We start from the raw sequence: 14,222 nt of genomic DNA on the forward strand, positions 1-14,222 counted from the left end.
ATAACGGGTAATTTTCATCTGAAGTTCTGTAGATTATGAGGGAATGGATTTCTCTCCAAACTGTCAAGGCTCCAGTTATCTGTACCTGCTGGTAGTCTTCCTGCTTCCTTCTGTTGAGGCAGGCTTGCCTCTGGCAGGAAGCCCTCTTGGGCATGGTAGTGTTTTTTTTTTGTTTGTTTTTGTTTTGTTTTTTTTTTGTCTTTTTGCCATTTATTGGGCTGCATCCACAGCATATGGAGGTTCCCAGGCTAGGGGTCAAATCAGAGCCGTAGCCACCGGCCTACACCAGAGCCACAGCAACGCGGGATCCGAGCCGTGTCTGCAACCTACACCACAGCTCATGGCAAAGCCGGATACTTAACCCACTGAGCAAGGCCAGGGATCGAAACCACAACCTCATGGTTCCTAGTAGAATTCACTAACCACTGAGCCACGACGGGAACTCTGGGCATGGTAGTCTTAAGGCAGCCCCCAGATGGACCACATCTGGTACTTAGAAGACATTCTTACATCTGTTGCCCTGACAGACTCTGGAGTGCAGACCCTTTATGACTTGGACATTTGTCCTTACTATTCAAGTGAGCATATTCCAGTCACTGCCTCTGGCCTTGGATGTTTCTCAGGTGCAGATTTCACTGGCCTCCCAGGCTTAGGGGATGTATATAAGGTCCGTATGGTTCTCCCTCAAGCGTCTCTCATTATGCTTGAAGCAGAGGGAGGCATTTCCTGTACTGGGGTGGGGTGTTCACAGCATAGTAGAACTTTCCCAGGAAATCCTCTTCCTGACCTCTTCGTCCTTAACCCTTTGATACTCATGAAGTGCACATAGGGATAAGAGTTCCAAAACACTTCCTTTTATAGGTGAGCTGGCTGTGCCCTTTGGCGAACGTTGGCCAATTTCTACCTATTCTTTTGTTCCCCTACCTTTTGAGACCTCACACAAAAACTGTGATGGAAAGAGTCTCCTAATAAGAGAGACTTCATACATCAGATTTAATACATCAGTTTTTATTTATTCATGCATATATTCTTTTATCTGTTTATTAAACACCTGCTCTTGGGAGTTCCCTAGTGGCTCATTGGGTTAAGGATCTTGTATTGTCACTGCTGTGGCTCTGGTTACTGCTGTGGTGCAGGTTTGATCCCTGCTTGGAATGTCCACATGCTGTGGGTATGGCCAATAAAATAAAATAAAACGCATGTTCTTTGCACCATGGTTGCTGCCAGTGATACAGGATAAAGAAGACAAGGTTTCTGACCTGAAGTCCAGAGTTGAGCAAAGTATGCCTCTAAGACAAGCAGATAGAGGACCTGTTTTCTAATTTTCTGCTGTTTGGTTGGGTGGAGGCTGTCCTTAGAGGAGATCTGTTCTCTTTGCCTGCTCCCTGTATAGAACAGCCCTTCAAAGCAGGAACTTTGGTCCTTTGTTCTGTTCTTCTCCTAACTAGATCCTAGATACAATCTGGAGGCAATCAGTTGCCTCAATACTTACCCTGTTTAACATCTCACAGGGTATTAAGTATTTAGAACTGATAATTTCTGTCTACTTAATGCAGTAGTTCTCAACTCTTCATCTTTGGCAAGGTGTGTGCGCTGTTGTGGGGGAACATGACAATGGTACTCTTAACATGCTCCCCAAGTGATTCTAAAATGCAGCTAAGGTTGAGGCTTATCAATGAAACAAACACACACACACCCCATCCTTAGACTTATACTGCTGCTCAAGGACTTAATCTAGCCTCTGTGATCATCGGGAGAAATAGCAATTCTATAAACCCACAGAGATGAAATAATACACACTTCAGACAACATTACTTCACTGTTTGTTGGGTCCATTGTTTGCATCCTTGACTCTGTCTTCTATCAGTCCAAAGATAGAAATGCTTGATTTTGCAAATGTCGTTCTTTCCTGTAGAGGGTAAAAGAAATAAAAGACCAGTCCTCTTTACAAAGAAATGAGAAATTGCACTAAAAATCAATACTCTTTTAAAGACTTGGAGCATCATTACTGCTTCCTCAGACAAAATTAGCAGTAATGCTTCTAATCACACTTTTATTGCAGAATGAATTTGCTGAAAAGACTGTATGATGAAAAATGATATTCAAGCTTAAGGTATGAAACTTACTTAAGAGTGGCACCATGGGATTAAAAAATCTTCTTGCTGGCTTGACCCCCTATAATTCTAATTCTTCCTGTTGCTATTTTTTAAGTGACCTTGAAGTATCATCAAACTCAGAATTCATGAGTATATTCTATAATAACCATGTTAAGTCAAGTGCCAGACACTGGCTATTGCTCTGCTTTTTATGACTTTTTACAGCCTGTTTCTAATATTTATTGCTCTGTTATTTCTATTATTTATTGTTCTTATTGTAATTATGCTTATAAGATGCTTATAAGTACTACATGCATTCCCAAACATTTCCAGGGCACTCACATTAGACAAACACGCCCCTTCTCCTCACCCTCCCTTGTGCCCTGACACCACTTTGCACTCACCACAGTCATAGCCACATCCACTGGACTATCCAAATGAATTGACTTGACTCCAAGGGGCTCTATCTTATGCTAGTATCTGTGACCCCAGGCAAAAATATGGTTCACATCATCATACACCGTATGTCTAAATTAGAAGTTATATATTAAGTGTACAGCAGGACCCCATCACCCATCCACTCTAATGTAACAGTCTGCATCTACCTACCCCAAATTCCCTATCCATCTCTCTTTCTCCCCCCAACCCCCAGCAAACACAAGTCTTCCCCATGTCCATGATCTGCTTCTGTTTTGTAGATAGAATATTTGTGCCATATTTTTAGACTCGACATATAAGTGATACATGGCATTTGTCTTTCTCTTTCTTTCTTTCTTTTTTTTTTTTTTTTTTGGTCTTTTTGCCATTTCTTGGGCCGCTCCCGCGGCACATGGAGGTTTCCAGGCTAGGGGTCCAATTGGAGCTGTAGCCGCCAGCCTACTCCAGAGCCACAGCAACGCAGGATCCGAGCCGCATCTGCAACCTACACCACAGCTCACGGCAACGCCGGATCGTTAACCCACTGAGCAAGGGCAGGGACCGAACCCGCAACCTCATGGTTCCTAGTCGGATTCGTTAACCACTGTGCCATGACGGGAACTCCTGTCTTTCTCTTTCTGATTTGCTTCACTTAGTATGAGAATCTCTAGTTCCATCCATGTTATTGCAAATGGCATTATTTTGCCCTTTTTATGGCTGAATAGTATTCCATTGCATATATATATACACCACTTTTTTTTTTTTTTTTGCTTTTTAGGGCTGCACCTACAGTATATGGAAGTTCCCAGGCTAGGGGTTGAATAGGAGCTACAGCTGCCAGCCTACACCACAGCCACAGCAACATAGGATCTGAGCTGCATCTGCAACCTATACCATAGCTCACCACAATGCTGGATCCCTGACCTATTGAGCAAGGCCAGGGATCGAACCCTCATCCTCATGGATTCTAGTCGGGTTTGTTTCTACTGCACCACAGAGGGAACTCCTGTACCACATCTTCTTAATCCATTCATCTGTCAATGGACATTAAGGTTGTTTCCATGTCTTGTCTTTTGTGGCTAGTGCTGCAATGTACATGTGGGTGCATGTATCTTTTTCAATGAAAGTTTTGTCTGGATATATGCCCAGGGTGAGATTGCTGGATCATATGGTAGTTCCATAGTTGGTTTTCTGAGGTACCTCCATACTGCTTTTCATAGTGGTTGTATCAGTTTACATTCCCACCATGAGTGAAGGAGGGTTCTCTTTTCTCTACATTCTCTCCAGCATTTGTTGTTTGTTGACTCGTTAATGATGGCCACTCTAACTGGTGTAATGTGGTACCTCACTGTAGTTTTGATTTGCATTTCTCTAATAATTAGTGATGTTGAGCATTTTTTCATGTGCCTGTTGGCCATCTATATGTATTATTTGGATAAATGTCTATTTAGGTCTTCTGCCCATATTTTGATTGGGTTATTTGTTTTTTTTACTGTTAAGTTTTATGGGTTGTTGATATATTTTGGAGATTAGGCCTTTGTTGGTTGCATCATTTGCAAAGATTTTCTCCCATCCTGTGGGTTGTCTTTTTTTTATGATTTCCTTTATTGTGTAAGAGCTTTTGAGTTTGATTAAGCCCTATTGATTTATTTTTGTTTTTATTGTCATCTTTCTAGGAGGTGGATCAAACAAAATGTTGCTGTGATTTATGTCAAAGAGAGTTCTGCCTATGTTTTCCTCTAGGAGTGTTTTAGTATCTGGTCTTACATTTAGGTCTTTAATCCATTTTATTTATTTTTGTGTATGGTGTTAGAGAATGTTCTGATTTCTTTCACATGCAACTATCTAGTTTTCCCAGTACCACCTTTTTGAAGAGATTGTCTTTCCTCCACTGTATATTCTTGCCTCCTTTTTCATAGATTAGTTGACCATAGGTTTATTTCTGGGCTTTTTATCCTGTTCCATTGATCTGTATTTCTGTTTTTGTGCCAGTACCATACTGTTTTGATGACTGTAGCTTTGTAGTGGAGTCTGAAGTCAGGGAGCCTGATTCTTCCAGTTCCATTTTTTCTTTTTGATATTGCTTTGGCTATTCAAGGTCTTTTGTGTTTCCATACAAATTTTAAAATATTTTGTTCTAATTCTGTAAAGAATGTCATTGGTAATTTGATAGAGATTGCATTGAATCTGTAGATTGCCTTAGGTAGTATTGTCATTTTGTGTATATTAATTCTTCCAGTTTAAGAGCATGGTATATCTTTCCATCCGTTTGTATCATCCTTGATTTCTTTCATCAGTGTCTTACAGTTTTCAGAGTACAGGTTTTTTTGTCTCTTTAGGTAGGTTTATTCCTAGGTATTTTATTCCTTTTGATGTGATGGTAAATGGGATGGTTTCCCTAATTTCTCTTTCCTGATCTTTCATTGTTAATATATAGAAATGCAATCAATTTCTGTGTATTAATTTTGTATCCTTCAACTTTACCAAATTCATTGATGAGTTCTAACAGTTTCTGGTAGTGTCTTTAAGATTTTCTAGATATAGTATCATGTTGTCGGCAAAAACTGATAGTTTTACTTCTTTTACAATTTGGATTCCTTTTATTTCTTTTTCTTCTCTGATTGCCATGGCTAGGACTTCCAAAACTATGTTGAATAACACTGGTGAAAGTGAATCTTGTCTTCTTCCCAGTCTTAGAGGAAATGCTTTCAATTCTTCACCATTGAGAATGATGTTAACTTTGGGTAATGTTCAATTATTTTAAACAAACCATTTGAAGTTTTAGTTTTCAAGAGCTGTGTAGTTGCCAATATAAAAAATTAGTACACATTTCCATACATATTATATTTGGTTCTAGATAGGTATAAACTTGAAAATAATATACATCATTTAATATTATGAGATGGTTCTTAACTACCAAATGCAACTGTTATAAATATTGTGCTAATTAATGAGATAGGAAAGTGAAGCTATTGGCATAGTTCTTTTGTTGTCAGTCTCTCAGTAAATTCCCCCCATCTTGTTTTCAGCCCCCTTCATCCCCGCTGAAGCTAAGGCTGAATATTCTCTGGGCATTCTCCTCCATCAAAGACCCTTCCAGAATTTTCTTGGGTAAGGCTTTCTCTACCATGTTCTACCAACCAACATACTTTGTCCACTTTCTGTCTTTCAGAAATTTGATGAACTCTCTAATCTATTCATAGGTCCCCTCTTAGTCTCTCTCTCTTTTTTTTAACTTTGTACAATTTTATTTATTTATGTATTAAATTATTTTCCATTATGTTTATTATAAGATATTAAATATAATTCCCTGTGCTATACAGTAGGTCCTTGTTGTTTATCCATCCTTCATGTATAATAGTTTGCATCTGCTAATCCCAAACTCCCATTCCGTCCCTCCCCCCCACTCCCCCGGCAACCACAAGTCTCTTTTCTATGTCTGAGTCTGTCTGTTTCTATTTCATAAATACATTCATTTGTGTCATATTTTAGTTTTCACATATAAGAGATGTCATGTGGTATTTGTCTTTTTCTGACTTACTTCACTTAGTATGATAATTTCTGGGTCTGCCCATGTTGCTGCAGATGGTACTGTTTAATTCTTTTTTGTAGCTGTGTAGTATTCCATTGTATATAGGTACTACATGTTCTTTATCCATTAATCTGTTGATGGACATTTAGGTTGTTTCATGTCCTCTCTCAGTCTGTTTATTACTAGGCCTTTATTCCTTTTTTATTCTTTTGATATCATTTTAAGGGGGCTTGAGAGTGGGGAAGGAGGTTAATTAATATCTATATTCAGTTGTCTTCATGAAGATTCTGTTTCTTTTGCAACAATAAAAGCAATTTTTATAACTAGTTGAAAGAAAGAAAGTGATAGGAAGAGGATTTAAAAATCTTTAGTTTCCCAATGGAATCCATAATTACAATAATATATTAACTGGTAGAGCCAATGTGATATAAAAAAAATCTCCTTTTAAAATTTAGGATGACAGTATTAGAGGGACATGTGCACAGGCCTGTCTTTATATAGAGATCATGAGTATAAGACACATTGATTTGTTCTTGCTTATGATCAGGGGCACACTCACTGTGAGAGCAGGAGTTCAGAAGAAGGGCACCATCAGTGGCCATTAGAGACGGGGCTAATTGCCCATCTGAAAATCAAATCAATCTCCTTGGCCTCAGAGACACTAGATACTCACAAAGTGAACTCATTAATTATAGTCCTTCATCAGAGCACTGTGGAGCAAGAAAGTAGATAGGTTGATTCCTCTCCCCATGGAAGAAATTTCTTAAAGTTTTATTGTGGCAAATACATATAACATAAAATATCTTAACCACCTTTAAGTGTGCAGTTCAGTGGTATTGAGTACATTCATATTGTGCAATCACCACCATCCCTATCTGGAACCCTTTTCATCTTTCAAAAACTGAAATTCTATACCCATTAAACAATAACTCCCTATTTCTTCACTCCCCACCTCCTGGAAAGCACCATTCAACTTTTGGTCTTTATGACGCTGACTACTCTAAGTAACTCATAAATGGAATCATATAGTGTTTGTCCTTATGTGACTGGCTTCTTTCACTTAGCATAATGTCCTCAAGTTTCATCCACATTGTAGTCTATGTCAGAATTTCCTTCCCTTTTAAGGCTGAATAATATTCCATTTGTGTGTATGTACCATATTTTGTTTGTATATTCCTCTATTGATAGGCACTTGGGTTACTCCAGTGTTTCAGCTATTGGGCATATTGCTGCTTTGGGAATAATGGTTTTCAAATATCCCATTGAGATCTTCTTTCAGTTCCTTTGAGTACATACCCAGAAGCAGAATTGCTGGATCATATGGTAATTTTGCTTTTAAGGTTTTAAGGAACCACTCTACCGTTTTCCACAGTAGCTGTACCATTTTACATTCCCCAAAACAGTGCAGAAGTGTTCTAATTTCTCCACATCCTCACCAACGTTGTACTTTTCTATTTTTTTTATAGTAGTTATCCTAATGGATGTGAGGTGGTTCTTCTGATGTAATTTTACACACTTATTCTAGACTGAGTCTTTGAATTCTACCAACTGCTGTATTATTGTTAGGGAGATGAAGAGCCAGTCCTAGAGCTTCTTTAAGTGCTGGAAAATTATCTCCAGTTTTCCAGAGAAACAAGAAAAATCAATTACCTAGCACAGCTTTCCTTGCCTGTCAAAAATGTTCACACACAAAGACAAAAGATTAATATTCCCATATTAAATCTTTCCATATCATTAGCTTCATGGAGCAGTTAAAAAAAGAGGTTAAAATTGTTACTGTGTTGAGCTTCTGAACACAATGTTCAGCTAGTGAAGCAACGACCCCATTATAACTGAACTTGATCTGGCTTCCTAAAGCCAAGTATTTTCTACTTCTTTTTTTAATTTTAAATGATTTTTGTTTTTTCCATTATAGTTGGTTTACAGTGTTCTGTACATTTTCTATTGTACAGCAAGGTAGCCCAGTCACACATACATATATACATTCTTTTTTCTCACATTATCATGATCCATCATAAGTTCCCAGTGCTATACAGCAGGATCTCATTGCTTATCCATTCTAAAGGCAATAGTTTGCATCTTTTTACCCCAAATTCCCAGTCCATCCCACTCCCTCCTCCTCCCCCTTGGCAACCACAAGTCCATTCTCCAAAAAAAAAAAAAAAAAAGAAATACAAAAAAGACCAAAAAAAGGTCTATTCTCCATGTCTATGATTTTCTTTTCTGTGGAAAGGTTTATTTGTGCTATATATTAGATTCCAGATATAAGTGATATCCTATGATATTTGTCTTTTTCTGACTTACTTCAGTTAGTATGAGAGTCTCTAGTTGCATCCATGTTGCTGAAAATGGCATTATTTTGTTCTTTTTTTCTGGCTGAGTAATATTCCATCATGTGTATATACCACATCTTCTTAATCCATTCATCTGTAGATGGACATTTTCATATCTTGGCTATTGTGACTAGTGCTGCAGTGAACATACGGGTGCATGTGTCTTTTTCAAGGAAAGTTTTGTCTGGATATATGCCCAAGAGTGGGATTGCTAGGTCCTATGGTAGTTCTTTATTCCACATTATTGATTACTCACCTTCAATACAAGTTGTGAAGGAAGGTGTAACAAAGCAGGAAATGTTTCTGGTCTATAACTAACTGAACTAATTTCTAGTTTTATACGATCCAATTCTAAGTTCCTGCTAGGTTAGCTAGGAGTGATACTTATGCTTAGCCTTTGTTTGGAATAGCTCATTAAATCTGAAACCTACATCTAAGATGAGAAAGAAACAAGTAAACTAAGGTTTTGTATGAGGAGTCACACTTTTATTAGTCAAAAAGTAAAATAGCCACACTATTTTGCTCCTGTACTACATTATATTATGGAAAAAAGCACCCAGTCCAAAGACCCAGGTTTAGGTCCTGAGCTTTGGTAATTACTAATGACAAGACTTTCCCTAAGTATCTGAAACTCTTTAGGAAAATGTATGTATGTATGTATGTATTCCACAATTAAAATGATTACTGACGATCAAGTGAATAAGGCATATATGCTGTGATTAACTTGTAAGAATTTATCCTGGGAATTCCCACTGTGGCACAGTGGAAACAAATCTGACTAGTATCTATGAGGATGCAGGTTCAATCCCTAGTGTTAGTGGGTTGGGAATCCATTGTTGCTGGGAACTGTGGTGTTACAGACTTGGCTCCAACACTGTGTTGCTGTGGCTGTGGCGTAGGCCGGCAGCTGTAGCTCCAATTCGACCCCTAGTCTGGGAACTTCCATATGCTGCAGGTGTGGCCCTAAAAAAGCAAAAAACAAAAACAAAATAAAATTTTTCCTTCTTGATGAACCTTTTAATACTCAAATGACCAAAGGGTCATGTTTCTGCAGATAAACCCACCCTCTCCTTAGATAATAGAACATTTTTTCACTGGAAAATACTCATGAAGCTCCAGCTATGTGCTAGAGATTATTCTAGATGACTGAGATACAGAGTATCTGTACGTAAACTGGTACAACCAGTCTGCATGTACATCTAGCCTAGCGGGGTAATTGCACAACAAGCAGCAGATATGGTAAGTACCTAGCACGTTTTTTTTTTTTTTTTTCAAGATTCTAATTTTTTTATTATAGTTGATTTACAATGTTCTGTCGATTTCTGCTGTACAGCAAAGTGACCCAGTCACTTTCTCACATTATTCCCCATCATGTTCCATCACAAGTGACTAGATAATAGTTCCCTGTGCCATACAGCAGGATTTCAATAGTTCGTGTCTGCTAACCCCAAACTCCCAGTCTATCCCACTCTCCTTCGACAACCAGAAGTCTGTCCTCCAAGTCCATAGGTTTGTTTCTTTTCTGTATATAGTACCTAGCTTGTTTTAAGTGCTAGGGAGAAAATTTTAAAAGTCAGGATAAGGAGGATCGGGAAGTTGAAATTGGAGACAGAGGATGGTTGAAAATTTAAATCAGGTGTCAGAGTAGGTGTCATTGAAACAGGAGTTTATCAAGGTCTGGAAGAAGGTGACTGAGTTAGCCCTGAAATTCTCAGGAGGCGGAATATTGGGGAAGAGAGAACGGCTGGTACAAAGGCAGGAACTGTTATATTTTACAGATTAGGAAGGTGAGATACAGAGAGGAAAGGATATTTGCTAGGAATTGCACAGCTAGTAAAACTGGGATACAAAGACAATTTGTCTGGTTTCAGAATGGGCATTCTAACATCTTCACCATGCTACCTTGTGGCTTTTTGATAAATATTTGTTGAATGAATGAATGAATAAACTGTACTAACTACAGATGTACTCTAGTGGTTGTTTAGAAAATGTGGTATGGAAAGGCTAGGGGTGGAATAGATCCATCAAGAGGCCAGATATTCTTTTTTCATTTTCAGGCTGACTACCATGGAGTAGTAATTTCACATTTGTGTGCCTAGAGGCAAGTAGATCCAGGCAGCACATCTCCATGAAGGTCTGGATTTCCCATTCCCAGCAAACTCTGCAGTTAAAGCCCTTGGTCTGCCCCTGGTAGTGCTAACTTTATGAAAAGAGAAGTAATGGCGTGCACACCACTAATGCTCCCTGAAATGTTGTCTTATTACTCATCCTATTTCCCTCTGTTCTCCTGCTTGACATAGGTGTGCCTAGGATATACGCAAGGCCTGAAAGGACAGGGAAGATGGAGAGGGTAACGGGGCAGTTTTGAAGGGCAAACTAAAAATAGCGAAGGCAAGGGGAACGTGTTTGCTGTTTATAACCGAAACATGAAAAAACATAGAAAACATGGAAAGTGATGTTTGGCTTCAAGTCCATTTCATGAATGATTGATTCTTTAGCCTTCTTTAAATAAACAGCCACACTCTTGCTTCTCTTTATAGTCTAGAAATTTGCTAGGGTTGAATGTTGACATTTGTGGTGGCCTGGTGTAAAACTAGATAGCGAATTACTTACTCTGGAACTTAGGGCAAGTGCTGAGTTGACTCCCCAGGAAATACACCCAAAGGTTTAAAAAAATGTACCATGGAGAGTAAACTCCTTTGTCTATAAAAATCTTATTATCACATAGATGAGCATTTATACAGTAGACACTTTTTTGAGAGCTAAGAATAGGCAAATAATAAAGCAGCCATGATTTCCATCCTGAAGGAATTTGCAACCTGGTGTGGGTACAGATCTAACCCCTCCACTCTGCTGTTTGGTGAGCCTGCAGTCTGTATTTTTTGAATGAATGAGTGAGTGAATGTACACTGCTAGTTCGGAGAAAAGGGTATGCCAGTCTCAGGGTCAGATACTATTTTTTGTTTTCTAAGAGGAAACATGTTAAGTATGAAAGTCATTATTGCTGGTGGAGACAATATCCACCAGACCGTTTCTGTGCCTGGATACACAGGAAAAGTCTGTGTAGTTACACAGGAGCCATGTGATTAATTCTTGCCAAGGGAATGTGAACAAAATAATGTGGGGCTTCCAGTTCCAAGTAGGTAAGAGTAGGGAGTCCTCTCTATGCCATCTTTTCTCCTGCCAAGACAGTGTTGTTGTCATCTGTTAGCCACAGGCTGGAGAAGGACCAATTCCATATCAGTCCATGATATAAGCAAGGAATGGGTGTTTGTTGGATTAGGCTACTGAGGTTGTTCACAGTTTTTACATCACGAAGTATTAATTATTCAGGTTAATATACATTCCAAAATCATAAAAGAGAAGATATGAGGAAGAGCTACATTTAGAGAGTGAAAATAACCAACCAGAAAAGGCTTTCTGAGAGGGTGTTACAAAAATGTATTTTCCAGGAGGGTCAGCCTATGAATTGAAAGAGGGAAGATGGAAATTTGGTACATGCACATTTTGAATGAGATATGATAACTGCATTGTCCAGTTGATTTGGTTTATATTTAGCCTTAGATCAGTATTATAAAAGGCTATATGGCACAATTCTGAAAAATAGGAAGCTGTTCTGTATTTAAAGAGAAGAACAGGAATTCCCATTATGGCGCAGTGGAAACGAATCTGACTAGGAACCATGAGGTCGCGGGTTCGATCCCTGGCCTCGCTCAGTGGGTTAAGGATCCAGCGTTTCTGTGAGCTGTTGTGTAGGTCGCAGACACAGCTCGGATCTGGTGTTGCTTTGGCCGTCGTTTAGGCCGGTGGCTACAACTCTGATTCAACTCCTAGACTGGGAACCTGCATATGCTGCAGGTGCGGCCCTAAAAAAAAAGAGAGAGAGAGAGACAAATACCATATGGTATCACTTACATATGTGGAATCTAAAATATGGTACAAATGAACCTATCTACGAAAGAGCAAAAGAGAAACAGACTCACAGACACAGAGAACAGACTTGTGGTTGCCAAGTGGGGGTGGGGGATAGGATGGATGGGAAGTTTGGGGTTGGTGGATGCAAGCTATTACATAGAATGGATAAGCAATGAGGTCCTACTGTACAAAGCAGGGAACTATGTCCAATCTCTTGCAATAGAACATGATGGAAGATAGCATGAGAAAAAGAATGTATATATGTATATGTATGACTGGGTTATTTTGCTGTACAGCAGAAATGGAAACAACACTGTAAATTAATTATAGTTTAATAATAAAAAGAAGACAAAGTAAAAATGAAAAAATAAAGAGGAAGGCACTGAGTCTTAGTAAGTGCTTATTGAGAGAATGAATATGTTTAATTTGAATAAATGATACTTGGTGTCTAGCATATAGATGAGCTCTCAAAATATTTGGGGATGATTGATAGACTGACTTCAGTTCATATGAAATCAAAAATATTTATGAAAGATGCCAAACAAAAATCTCTAGAGATTCTTTCTTGCTTATTTACACTATTTTTGAGAGAAATTTTTTTAGAAAGATGGGAATATAACATTATTAAAGGAATTGAGAACCATGGACAAAATAAGCTGTGGTTGAAAATTTAATACTAATATCCAAGGAGAAGATTCATCCTTTATACTATATTATTAATTTCTTAAAACTAATTTTAAGAAGTTCTGCCTTCATTGCAACAATAATGATCTTGAGTTAATGATAAGGTTTTAACATTTCTACATGTATTTAAATTTTCTGCAACTTTGAACTTCATGGCAAAACCCCAAGTTCAGCTGATAATTTTATTTGCTAATATTTTAAATGGAAACATAGTGTCTGACTTAAGGAACGATTTTCTTTCAGAGTAAGGGCCTGAATAAACTGCTGACAATTTTTAATTTTCTGAAAAGACACAGTTTTCATTATTTTCAAGCACAGTATACTCAAACTAGGCCAAGAAAAGTGATTCATGTAAAAATTTTTCTGGTACAAGTCCTTGAGAACATTAACTTGTTTTAAATACCTAAGAAAGACCATTGTTAATACATCTATTTAGATTCAAGTGAGTTTTATAGGAGTGTGTTCTTTTTTTTTTTTTTTTTTTTTTTTTTTTTTGTCTTTTGTCTTTTGTTGTTGTTGTTGTTGTTGCTATTTCTTGGGCCGCTCCTGCGGCATATGGAGGTTCCCAGGCTAGGGGTCCAATCGGAGCTGTAGCCACCGGCCTACGCCAGAGCCACAGCAACGCGGGATCCGAGCCGAATCTGTAACCTACACCACAGCTCACGGCAACGCTGGATCGTTAACCCACTGAGCAAGGGCAGGGACCGAACCCACAACCTCATGGTTCCTAGTCGGATTCGTTAACCACTGCGCCACGATGGGAACTCCAGGAGTGTGTTCTTATATTACTATCCTAGTCTAAGTTAACTTTTGTGCAAATACATTTATTGGTAGATTTCACCAAAATTATTTGATAACATTCTTAGAAAATCTTTCAAAAGACCTCATATGAAATGAACAGGACACTAATCAGATTGTCAACCACAGATTTCTCCAGTTTCAAGTAAATCTGACCAACCTGAACCTCAATGAAACCTCTCCAGAAAGAAAAGTTCAAATTAATAGGAGACTTGTTGTTGCCAGTAAAGAATAAGAACCTTAAAGATTGGCGTGATTATACAGACACTGAAGGGAAAGGGTAAATATGCTACATTTGTGTCTCAGAAGAGATCTTTGGGATAAAAGCAGCCAGCACGGAGAAAGACCTTTAGGGTAGGATTTAGGGAAATTAACTCTTAGACCTCTTGTCTAGACGGACATCTGTTACTGAGCTGCCCTGGACCTGTTTCATGGGGTTTTGGTCAA

General features: G+C 38.4%; 1 long non-coding RNA gene across 1 annotated transcript in view; it reads left to right on the plus strand.

The window, feature by feature from the left end:
- Positions 1 to 14,222, plus strand: part of LOC146405586 (uncharacterized) — a 237,750-nt gene that overhangs the window by 147,290 nt on the left and 76,238 nt on the right. Inside the window, exon 3 of the long non-coding RNA XR_014838089.1 lies at positions 5,543 to 5,624. This is a non-coding gene — a long non-coding RNA (uncharacterized LOC146405586). The remainder of the gene's footprint in view (positions 1 to 5,542; positions 5,625 to 14,222) is intronic.

Source organism: Sus scrofa, chromosome 2 (assembly GCF_054392235.1).
Source record: "Sus scrofa isolate SSC_HxYL_T2T_F1_AM1 chromosome 2, Sscrofa_HxYL_maternal_Yorkshire_Landrace_v2.0, whole genome shotgun sequence".
Taxonomy (NCBI): Eukaryota; Metazoa; Chordata; class Mammalia; order Artiodactyla; family Suidae; genus Sus; species Sus scrofa.